This window comes from Gracilinanus agilis, chromosome 3, assembly GCF_016433145.1.
Source record: "Gracilinanus agilis isolate LMUSP501 chromosome 3, AgileGrace, whole genome shotgun sequence".
NCBI lineage: Eukaryota > Metazoa > Chordata > Mammalia > Didelphimorphia > Didelphidae > Gracilinanus > Gracilinanus agilis.
Genome location: NC_058132.1, coordinates 223,255,209 through 223,268,125, shown reverse-complemented (window position 1 = coordinate 223,268,125; position 12,917 = coordinate 223,255,209).

Sequence of the window (12,917 nt, the reverse complement as noted above, 5' to 3'; positions counted from 1 at the left end):
AACAAACCTAATGATCCGTCAAATAGTGAATGGCTGTGCAAATGACTTAAGATCAAAGTTAAAGGGAGGAAAAAAACTCATCTTCTCTATTAATGAAAAATATGGAAGGCAAAAAGAATGAAGCTTATTCCAAAATATCGAAGGGAAGATATTTCCAGAGAGGAGAGAACTAAATGGGATTTCTGGTTCATAAAATGTGCTGATTAAATGGATATTGGGAACAGATTACTAAATAAAAAGAGGTGATATAAGTTACTATTAATGATCTATTTTCAGGATTGTTCAGATACTGGGTATTTGATAGACCACTCAGAGCCCAAAGGTTTAGAACAGACAGTCCATTTATTTTTTTTTAAGAATTCCATGAACCCTGGCAAAAGCAATTTCTAAGCTATTAAAATATATATTTAAGAAAATAACAGGACGCAAAAACTGATAACAAAGAGGACAAAAGCATGTGTCAAGAAGGATCCCTTAGGTCTCAGGTGCTCCTCTCTTAAGGACTTTGTCAAACCCACCCTCCAAAAATAATTCTATATTCTTGTTACTCAAAGGACTCAAACTGGGTCTTAGACTGATGTTTCTGGAAATGACAAACCACTCCAGTATCTTTGTCAAGAAAACCCTAAATGGGGTCATAAAGAATGAGACATGACTGAAATGACTGATCATTGAAACAGATTGTAGTCAATGTCTATCAACACTTTCTTGACTGGTCTTTTTGTTGATAATAAAGGCCAGGTTTTTCAAAGGATTTGAGATGTTTACTTCTTCCAGATTCCTTGAGTATCCATTTCTAAATCATAGGCACACACATACACACACACATGCATGCACAAGCACATAAATGCACACACATACCCACATACACCTGATATGACCTTTTCTTCATAAGGGAATGTTTGTATTTGCTCCCTTTATCCCCTTTATTTTGATTTTCTTTAATTTTTTTCATCATGTAGAAAATTAGGGAATATAGTGGCCACATTGTTTTTGATAGTAGCAAAAGCTTATATATCAAGATATTTAAAGCTCTTTTCCAGTTTTTATTGTTTTTATTATTTTTCTTCAAGTTTCATCCTTAGATGCTCTGGCTATAATTTTTCTTAGTTGGATTCTCACAAAATTTCCTTTAATTTTCCCTTTCCATCCTCCTCTCTAATAACTTACAAACGATTTTATTCCCTAAAATGGTGCTACTATTGGCTGCTAAATCTCTTTGCTTGGTAAGAAGGTTGAACATATGCTGACTGAGGCAATTTCTAGTCTTTTTTGGCAATTGCTTTATATCAGAAAAAATTGAAATTCAAATGTTCAGAATAAAACTTATAATCCTTACTCTCTAAATTTACCCCTCCTCTTGACTTTTAAAAAATTTCTGTTGTCAGCACCAATCCTCAAATCATCCAGAGTTGTGACCCTAGGAGTAATTTTCAATTATTTATTTTCATTTATCATGTACTTTGAATCAGTTGGCAAATTATGTCAATTCTACCTGCCCAACAACCCTTCCCTTCACATTCCTCACTCTACAAGCACCCTAAGGGAGGCACTTTTGACTTTTTTACCTATACTATTGCACTAACTGTCTAAATATCATAAATTTAGCTTTTTCCCTTTCTAACCATGTCTTCACACAGATACCAAATTGATATTATAAATGATTACTAATTTTCTGACAAGAACTGTCAGGGGATCCCTACTGACTCTAGAATAAAATACAAAATGCTATATTTTCTTTGTTATTGAAAATGTCTCATAGTATGTCTCTAACCTACTTTGTTAGACTGTTAATAGTTTCTCTAGTAGTCAAGCTCACATATGATATTCTCCTTAATCTCAGTGTTCCACTTATAAAGTCAATGTGACTTTGCACACACTATCTCCCATGCCTAGAATGTTTTTTTTTCTTTACTTTTGTCTCTTGGGACCCTCAGTTCCATTTAAAGTTTAGAGCAAGTACCACCTCCTACAAAAGACTTTTTCTAATAACTAGTTATTAGTAACCTGCCTTCCAAATTTTTCATGTATTTTGTATGTATTTTCTATTTCTTTATTTGTGTATATGTTTTCAACATTTGCTTGAAATTACTTTCTGAATCTAGCAGGTGGATGTTTATTGTTTTTTATTCAAATTGAATTAAAATCACTATTTTTCTTAAAATGTTTTTTTGCAAATGTTTATATCTGTTCTTTTATCTATTTCCTTGTCTTTTTTTGGTCATTGTGAAGTTCTTTATATTGCTTATTATTTTGGTTTGCATTTTTACCCTCTCTCTTTTCTAGGTTAGTTTTTAGTTTTATCTTGTCCTACTAAGTTGGTCTGACAAAAATGGACTTGATTCAATACTCAGTCCCATATCTGTAAACAGTCACTTATTGTCTATAACTACATAATCAATTACATTTTTGTACGTGTGTTGTTATTTGACTTTTGTTACATCATTGTTCCATGACTCTTTTCTACAAAAACATATTCATTATGTTTAAAGATGAAATTTCGGGAAACAATCTCTACTTCACAAGGATACTAAAAAAATCATCCCCACAAAGACCAAATTAATATAAAAATAAAGGCAAAATTTTCTTATAGAAATGATTACATCTTTGTAGTGAGATTAGTCAATGATGTAATACTTAACATTAAGAAACTCTAGTTTTGATCATCTAAGTCCATATCCTGGCTCTATTACTCATAGGATTTTAGGAAAATAGCATAACATCTCTTACCTTCAGTGTCATCATCTCTATAATGGTATAATACTGCTTTCATTGTATAGTTAACATGCTGTGATAAAATATACTTTAAATCCTTAAAAAAGGTTTCATTTAGATGAGCAATTGTTTTAACAGGCAACTCAATTCACTTCCAAGCTCTTATCACCTACTTTTTATTTTGTGTAGAAAAAAATAACAATAGGAACTAACTATGATAATGCTATGTCATAGACATACACATGCTATACATAGTTTATTTTGTTCTCAAATGTACACACTTTATATATTTCATAATATTGTTTTAAGTAGAAGTCCACATTATCAGATACCAAAGAAGTCCATGACTACCTAAAAAATTTAATGACTCTTGTCCTGAAGCTTTAAAGAATATAACAATGGCAAAAGTGTTAATACCAAGAAGACACTCCCTTGGATGTTGGCAATAAACCATGTGTGACTTCCCCACATTAGTTCTGCCCCTTTTAACTGACATGACCAATAAGAAAAATCAGAAATCGTCAAAGTTATCTATTTCCACTTTTGTCCCTTCCCCTCTCCTCCCTGCCAACAAATTTAAACTCATAATATCTTCATCTTCTTTTTTACTGGGAGAGAAAAATAAGGACCTGGATGGCTTTTTATATTTTTCTCTTATCTCAAGGGTTTTACATGAAGTTTTGATGAAACTATCTGAAATAGAAGATATCCATTCTCTCTCTGTCTCTCTGTCTCTCTGTCTCTCTCTCTCTGTCTCTCTCTCTCTCTCTCTCTCTCTCTCTCTCTCTCTCTCTCTCTCTCTCTCAACTTTAAAGAATTCTGAATTTTTTTCTGATCTTTTTATCCTCTTTGTTAGTACAGCTTCTTATAGTTATAGTTGAAAGTTGGTTGGAAGCTGGACCCTAGAGTTGGGTGAACAGCTCTAAAAGAACTAAGCAAACCCTCACACAAGAGGCACTAGTCTTTCCTCTACAGCTTGTAAACCCCATAAACTAGGTTAAGTATAACCGACAGACTTCAAATTCATAAATGATCTAGGAGGATGTCTACTTCAAGTATGTAAAGACTTCTTCCAGTTTAATTGGGAGATGAAAACAATTTCTTCCAGTGGCCTTGAAAATCACTAAAGCTGGTGCTATGAAGCTCTTAGTTCTTGGCTAGACATTAAAGATACCATGGTCATACAAGCCATTGCCATTTTTTTCTGATTTTTGCTTGCCTCTGGGCTTTGATGACTGTGGAAGAGAATGAGACTGATGACTTTGTATAACTCTGCCTCTCTTAAATTCAATTAACATACAAGTCAAGACATCACCATATGATGTTAGTCCTCTCTGAAAACCACAACTGAAAACATTAGTCCTCTTTGAAAACTACTATAATTGTACTAGTACCTGTTAATTATGCCCAATTGTTCTACCAGAGTTGATTACAATGAGCACAATGACCAAATCTCACTCATTATTCTGGACCTTTATAAAGCCTTTAATATTATTGGTCATTTTCTCAGAATTCTTTTAATGATTATGATGCTACTGTAAGAAGGGAAATTATATATATATATATATATATATATATATATTTAAGGTGTGGTCACTAGGAGTCAATCAGATCTAGATTAATTCCATAATTAAAAATAGACCCAAGTCAGGATGGCTTCTATGGAAGTTTATTTACAATTAGGAAGGTTGAAGGTAGGAAAAGAGAGAGAGAAAAACTCTGGTCTGGACCAGCAGAGGTCCAGACCGGGTGAGAGTTAAGAGATTAATTAAACTAGGCTACTAGCCACAAGGCCTTATCAATTAGAGAGGCAAAGAAGCCTCCTTGAGGTAGAGACTCTAGAAACACCAAGGTAGGTGAAAAGAAGTCAACCTAACTTACCCATGTGATAATTCAGAGTGAAGCCGCCAGAGGTCTTACCTCCTTCTACACCAAGTTCAAGCACCAACTGCTCTCAACAGGAAGTTATCATCATATTTGAAGGGTAGCATCTTTCGTCACTTCCTGGAGATCCACATCTAATTCAAGTTGACAAATGGCAGCCTCAACACTGTTTTGGACTGCCCAAAGGGCAGTCCTTTGTTCTTGATTTGTTACTTATTGTCACGTGTGGGTAATTTATCTCCCCTCCCCACTAAGGGAGATGGGGCTGACATTATCTCTCCAGGCTAGAGTTTTAACTCTGAATGTGGAGTGAGCCAATTCCATTTACACACTACCCTATCCTGCATTTCAGGAATAAAAATGATAGCTATTAGTTCTGGGAAAATGATGAGCCAAATCTAGTAATGACTAGAATTTTCTCAAGTTTTTAAAAGGTCACAGGAGTTTAAACTAGAAGGGAACTAAAGGATCACTTCTTACAACATTTTTAAGATTAGAATGGGAAAACCCAGAAAAAGGAAGTGATTTGCTCAAGATTAAACCAGTATTAAAGTGGAGATATGTCACTAGGCAGCATATAAAATGTTTTTTTTTAAAGTTCCATTTTGCCCAAATTGAATAGTTCAAAAGATAACATTTTAATTTTGGTGACAATTACCACTATTTAGACTCTTTAAGACTATAATTTAATATGTGATTATTGTAAATGATGATAAAAACTCAGATCTACTGAAGCAGGAAAAAACTTATATATAATGTCCTATCAGACTAATATTAGGTAAGTTCTTTGAGAGGAAGAATTATATGGTTCTTGGTTTTGTATCCCCAGTAACTGGCACAGCATAAGGGACATAGTACCTGCAATAAAATGATTTCAAGGTACAATGCAAAGACAACAACAACAAAAATGGGCTTTTGAGTCAGCTGAACTTGATATATATTTTGCTTCTGCAATTTATTCAATATCAGCTTTATTAATTCACTTAACTTCTCTAGGCTTCAAATTCCTCATTTCCAACCTGAAAGGTATGGATTAGATCATCTCTAGGGTCCCTTCTATCTCTAAAACCATGAATGACAGCAGAAGTGCTCTTTAAATAAATTCTATGTTCCATAGGTCCTGTTTAACCATTCTAAATAAATGAATGTTAATTATTTTTGGAACAAATTAGAATATCTTTTGATATTCCTGTGACATTAATTTGTTTATTTAATAAATAGGTCAGCCTCACTTTGCACATAGTTCTTTAGTCCAGTTTTATTTTATTGTGTTATGAATATGATAGTCTACATATCATGGTACTGAACACAGACACATTTTTCAGGCCTCTGACTTTAAAGAAAACTTCAAAGAAACCTCAGAACCAGTTTTAAAAATATGCTGTAGGGACAATTAACACCTCCAGATCTTCATCTAATTAGTCACTAAGGGATACTTGCCTAATATGTATTTAATTACAATTTAAAACTTTTAAAAAAGAAATAACATTTCTTTAAATTTACCATGGATTATTTGATAAATAGATGTAGATTGGTATTAATGAAATGATGCAGTCTAAATTCTGTCTGAAAATGTGCCTTTTTTGAACTGAGATATTCTTCTGAAGTCTCATATGCCAATCAGCTGTAACTATTTAAATATCAGCATTCCTAGAGCTAAGAAACATTTCCTTTTTTCCATTTTTTCATCATTTATTTATTTGTTTGTTTGTTTGTTTGTTTATTTATTTATTTTAGGATATTTTTCCATGGTTACATGATTCGTTTCCTTTCCCTCCCCTCCTTTCCTGGAACTGACAAGCAATTCCATTGGGTTTTACATGTATCATTGTTCAAAACCCATTTCCATATTATTAATATTTGCAATAGAGTGATCATTTAAAGTCAACATTCTCAATCACATCACCATCCATCAATCATATGATTTTCTTCTGTGTTTCTACTCCCACAGTCCTTTCTCTTGATGCTGGATAGCTCTAGGAAACACTTCTGATAAAGTAGGAATTACTTGCATTAAATATTCTTTTTTTTTTTAGACCCTTAACTTCGGTGTATTGTCTCATAGGTGGAAGAGTGGTAAGGGTGGGCAATGGGGGTCAAGTGACTTGCCCAGGGTCACACAGCTGGGAAGTGGCTGAGGCTGGGTTTGAACCTAGGACCTCCCGGTTCTAGGCCTGGCTCTCACTCCACTGAGCTACCCAGCTGCCCCGCATTAAATATTCTTTGATTAACTTTTTTTAATAAATGGTCAAGTTGAAATGTATGTAGATGGAATTTTTTTAAAGATGATCCTTGTATGTTAAATTCTAAACTGTGATTGTAAGATTGAGACTCAATTGAGTATATATATATTTTAAAAAATCACACTACTCCACTTAAAGTAAATGCTTACTTAACAAGGTGAGTATACATCTCAAACATTTAAAACCTTTAGATTAAGTGGTAAAAACAATTAAACTTAGTCTAGTGATTAGTAGAGCACCTGATACATAGTATATACATTTAATAAATACTAGTTAAATGACTGATTGACTGACTTACTCATCTGTAAGAATGGTAGGATTCAATGAGGAAACTGCCATTCTAGTGTTTGATAAAATATCAAACCAATTTCAAGTCAGAAATATAGTAGAATGAAGCATTTCAACAAAATCTCTAAGAAAAAAATGAACATCCTCTGGATTGGACCATCACGAAACTTTTCAAACTGCAAAATGATTTCAGCTCAGTAATTCACATTTTGTCAGTACCTCCTGTCCCGGGGACCCCTCTCTCCCTCTGTATAGAGAGTGGGGAGCTGAGCAGAACAGTTTTCCTAGAACCTTCATTTAAGGAGGATGCAAAGGCTAGCAACTTATTCATTTCCCATACAGCTTCACTAGTCCAGGAAACTCTTCATCTTGCAAGATTACTTTTGCCCTTGTCAGTTCCCTCTGCCCCCAAATCATGTGCTTTCCTCTTCTCTGCCCTCTCCTTATTTTTCGTTTCCTTCTGTAATTTTTCTTACATTAGATTATAAGCAACCTGAGAGCACTGACTATATTTTACCTCCCTTTGTATTCCTAAAGCTTAGCACAGTGCCTGATTCATACATTGGAGACACTTAATGGGTGTTTATTGACTGATTGGAAGGCCTACTTTTCCTAAAATCCTCCTTATCTTCTTCCCTGTCCTCCACCTGGGTTCTTTAAGGACATCATGAACTTCAGAGTACAGAAATGGAAGATTTAGAGTTTCCTATTAGTATTCTATCCCTATTCATGTCCCCAGAACAGCTAATGCTGAATTTGTTTCTATATGAGGAAGCACAGTGAAGAAAGGGAATTTCAAAATTTCAAAAGGAGCTTAGTAAAGAAACCTAAAGTGAATATGTTGTATATTCCTATTGGGGGTTGCAAGGACTTCTAGTAACCAGGAACTGTCAATCATCTTTTTAGACATGTCCTCTCTGAACTTGAGCTTGCTTTCCCCTCTGCTGTGGCTTATTTATGGAAGTTTTTGTCACAGGTTTAGGGGAGTAGATGAGAGGGAGAAATGTTTTCTACAAATCTCATTATACCATCTCAGAAGATGCTCTTTTCCAAAATCAAAATAACACTGGCTAATTGATAACCAATTATAGTAATGGTTAGATTTATACATATCATTAGAATATTGTCCCTAACCCTTCAGTCTTAACTCTTAAAACCCTCAAGGGAAGATGTAGTCCTACTCTAGATATCCAACTTACCAATGAGAATGGAAATTAGGGTAAGAAACCTCCAGATTTATATATGTGCTACCTGACATTCTTCTTCTCTAGGGAAGATATTTCCAAAATAATAATTGAAAATCATTATAAAATGTGGCACAAAAATATATATTTTGCCTTTGCATACTGCTCTAATTATTTTTGGAAACCCTTCTAAAATATAATCATAGCAGTAGAAACCAACAATTTTTTAGAACTTTGAGACAATGTATACATTATCTTATATACATCACGACCACTAAAAATATACTACCATCTCTACTTTACAAATAAGAAAATGGGCCATAGAAAACTTCAGAATCTTTCCCATGGTCTGACAGCTGATAAGTAGCAGAGTAAGCTTTGAAACCAATGTCATCTTGTCTCTACATGTTCTGATTTTTCTATTATACTACCTGCCTTATGTGTTATGCAGGCTTACAAAAAATAAGTTCAGTTTTTACTGAAGTGAAAATAATGTACATATTAGCACTGAATCAAAAACTTGACATCTCTTTTTTTTAAACAATCTAGGATTATGGATTCTATTTGGTCCTATATATTTCATTCTTCCCCAAAGAATGCCTTTTGGAAACTTGAAGATTAGGAGTAAAAAGAGGCATGAAGCCATGGTAGCAGCAGGAGCAACAGCAGCTAGAGAGCAGGTGGGGGAATGGAGGTCAGCAAGAAGGTGGGCAGGGTCAGTCAGTGATATAGAATGGACCATGCTGCCAACTGCTGATTATTCTGTGGAGAAAGGGACTGCATGGACCTAGATTGCTTCAAACCATACATAATGGAAGGAATATGTAAATTCAGCTCTAATTCATAGCATTAATTAACATTTCAAATTAAATTGCAAGGTAATCTGTATAAATTTGTAAATGTAGAAACAAACACCTGTGCAAATTACTTCAAAAAACTGTATGGCATAGTAAAACAATGCAATTACTGTAGAATAGAAACATAACTAGAGACAGTACTTAAACATCACTGCAACTATGACAACCAATAAAAAAATTACTGTTATTTATTTTTAGGAGTCTTTTTTTTCTCATTGAATCTCATACTGTAACTCTCCTTACTGGAGATTCATGAGCAATTACAGAGGAACTATACTTCTTGCAATTGTGAGAAACCTCAGAGAAATGGTCACACCAGTGAGTATAGATTTGCAAGAAGAGTCAGTTAACTCATCAATATCTATTGAGTTTGTTGGATATTCCCAGGCTAAAGAAAGTAGAAGAGCTATTGGCTCCTATTCCTTGAGGAGTTTACAATATAGTTGAGGAGACAATACTAACAAGTGAAATGAGAATAATTAAAATATTTTGTATCAATTTTCTTAAAATAATATTTTTAAAATGTATTTTTAGTCTATTCTAATAATTTGGCTGAAGTAAAATGTTATTAAACATGAATTTTAAATTTGCTATTATTGGGCACTGAAGTTATTATTAAAAACCAAATAAATTGTTTTTTAACTGTACTTGATATATAATATAGGTAAATATCAATCATTCCATAATATGGAAGTCCTCATATAGAAGTTTGATCTTAATTGAAAAAAAAAAGAAATAAATTTGTGAAAATTGAGATTTAAATTTTGGGCTAAGCATAGTTGCTAAAAAGAAGTAACTAGTCCTTGGATAAGTCAATTAACCTCTTTATTCCTTCTTTTCTTCCTTAGTAAAATGAAAATATTGGTCCAAATTATCTCTGAATTCTCTTCCATTTCTAAAGCATATGGTTGAATTGTGTGTGTGTTCTTTGGACTTTGTTTAGTAATTTCACTCATATGACTCTTTGTGACCCCATTTGGGGATTTTCTTGGCAAGGATACTAGAATGGTTTGCCATTTCTTTCTCCACCTCATTTTATAGATGAGGAAATGGAGATAAAGAAGGTTAAGTAACTAGCAGGGATTCACACAGCTAGTAAATTTCTTAGGCCAGATTTGAATTTAGGAAGTCTTCCTGACTCCAGACCCTGTACTCTATCCACTGTGCCACCTAGCTATTGATTCTCAGACTATACCTGTCATTTTATGGGTGTGGGGAATGCCCCATGAAAAAATTTCTTTTAGCCATGCATATCAATGTCTCCCTTGCAATTTATAGTCTTTCTGAATTTGAATAAACACAGTAAGAAGATCAACTAGTACTCTTTAGGAAATTAGTAAAATAAATAAATGCCCTAAGACATAGGAGAAAATCCTTTTTTCCCCTAATAAGTAAAAATTACTATCATTTTATTGGGTGAAAAAGTCTAAGCAGTGAAGAAGACATTGAGAATATTGGACTAGGTATAGGAAACTCTTCCATTCATGAAGTTGAAATGAGTGACTTGTCATACCTAAAGTTGCATCAGGAAGAGGATTGAAGGATTAAGTAATTATATTAAATAAGAACTAAGCCTTACCAGTTATTGGATTCTTATTTGAGATCCTCACAGAGGATACAGCTGAAGTTAGCTTCTGTTTACACTGGAGCTTGGCAGGAATTTGTTAATCCAATTAAATGCTAATCAAAGCTATTTTGATATAGGTTAAAAAATGAGAAGCTTGCTTTCCCGTAGAGGTTTAGGTACTTGTAAAATTTATACTTAAATGTTGGAGTAGGTTTTTCTCCAAAGTTCAATGCATGTGGATGAAGGGGCTAGGGACTCTATCTGAGATTTCATGGGTTTATGGAATGGTATACTGGTTGAGGAAACTCCTTTTACCAATGTACAATTGCAGGCTGACACCTTCTCTCTCTGCAATTTATATTCTTAGAGATTTGCCTACAACCCTGAAAGATTAGGGGATTTGCCCAGTTTCACATGTCAGAGCTAGCACTTGAATCCTGGTATTATTGGCATCAAGACAAGTTCTCCATCCACTGTAGCACATTCCCTCTCTTGGAGTTAGAGACTATGTGAGAATTAAAAAGGAATATTTGTTTATTAGATCATGAAATCCTTCAAGTGTCAGATCTTTTTCCTTTCTGATTCATTCATTGCCTAGGATGGTACCTTGTATGTAACAGATACTCAATAGTTCATCGAATACAGGCTACCAAAAACAACTGCAAGCCTGAGGCATGTTTATCCATGTACATGATGAGTTGAATTTAATAGAGTGGAAAAAATCTTGGCTTGGGAGTCAGGAGAATTATGTTTATGTCCTGGCCCTATTGCTAAACTTCTGTATCCTTTCACAAATCATTTCCCTACATTAGGTCTACTTGTCCTTATCTGCTATATTAATGATTTGAACCAACTGAAAAAGCAATTTCTAGTGCTGAGATTTTCCAATTCTATGAATGTTCTCTCATAGAGAACAGGTTGAGCTTCATAGACCATATCTCTGAGACTATCATGAACTGCTTTCTATATTTTGTAATACTAAACAGTAGCACTTCACTTGTCTTCAAGTGAAGATTTATAATGGGAAAATCTATGCATAAGCATGTATACATGCACATATTCACACATGAATACACATGCAATATACATTATGTATAAAGATACACATATACCTATATAAAATATTCACAGATATGTATATGCAAATATATACATATATATACTTATATGTTTGTATGCATCTATAATCACATGACATTTATCATTTACATACCTAATTATATAGATATATTGAGTAAACATATTGAGTGAATAAATTTATTTATCCTTTTAACACCATTTATTGGATTCTTTCTACATGAAAAACCATTCTCCTAGGTACAGGGAGTTATGGTACAATTTACAATGTAGACAGTGAAAGGATACCAACCATAGAATCAGATTACCTAGATTCAGTTACTTTCACTGCTTAAATGACCGTGAGCAAGTTTTTTTCATTTGTTTGAGCCTTAATATTCTTGTTAGTAAAGGGGAAATAATAATGCTGGCATAAGTGAACTGTTGCTAGAAAATAAAATAGGATGATGTCTATGAAGACTTTTCTGACCATAAGGTTCTTTATAATGATGAGAGGGCATTTCCTTAGAGGCTGAAGTGGAGCACTGATGAAAGGGATTGATTTGAATTTAGGAATATGCGGAATTAACCTGCCTTTGGCATATAGAGTGGATATGACCATGGGCTTTTCACCTTTCAGTGTCCAAGCCAGTTCTAGAAGACTATAAGTTGCAAATGGGTTACTGGATCTAATCCATCAATGGAAAGTATTGCCCCATTGGAAGCTCCTTGTATAACTGAAATCCTCTGACAATAGCACATACTTTCCTTTAAAAGAATAAAAATCCTGCTTTAAAACTTTTCATCAGATATTTTCTTAAAATATTTCATTTGCTCAGTTTTTCTGGGACTGATTCTGCAAACTCTGAACTATCAAGACTAATCTTTGAAGTTGGCTGCACTGCTTGCCTACCTCTCAATTAGCTAACTCTGTTCTTTAGTTAATTTCTAAGCATACTATTCCCATCTGAGATGATGTGGAGATAGCAAGCCTATTTCCTTATATCTGCTCAGCATTTCATTCTCTAATTAATAGCTTTCCAAATCATTATAGCAAAGCTAGTCAGAGCAAGAGCAAAAGCTTTGTCTTTACTGTACTCTACATGAACTTAGCATGATCCCT